Here is a 226-nt window from a genome sequence, read left to right as displayed (position 1 = left end):
CAATTTCTGTTTGAGTCTTCATTGCTTCCAATTCAATTTCTGCTTTATTAATTGTTGCAATTTACTTTCTCTTCGTTTAGATTCTGCAATCCCAATTCTCAAATCCCTTTTACATTCAAGCAATTTACATTCCTTGCCATTTAAGTTACTGCAATTTACATTTCTTGCACTTTAAGTTTCAGTCATTTAATTTCTTGTTCTTTAAGATTCAGTCTATTTTACTTTC

The sequence above is a fragment of the Arachis duranensis genome, unplaced genomic scaffold (assembly GCF_000817695.3).
Source record: "Arachis duranensis cultivar V14167 unplaced genomic scaffold, aradu.V14167.gnm2.J7QH unplaced_Scaffold_343483, whole genome shotgun sequence".
NCBI classification, from domain to species: domain Eukaryota; kingdom Viridiplantae; phylum Streptophyta; class Magnoliopsida; order Fabales; family Fabaceae; genus Arachis; species Arachis duranensis.
Note: the sequence above shows the minus strand (reverse complement) of the source record.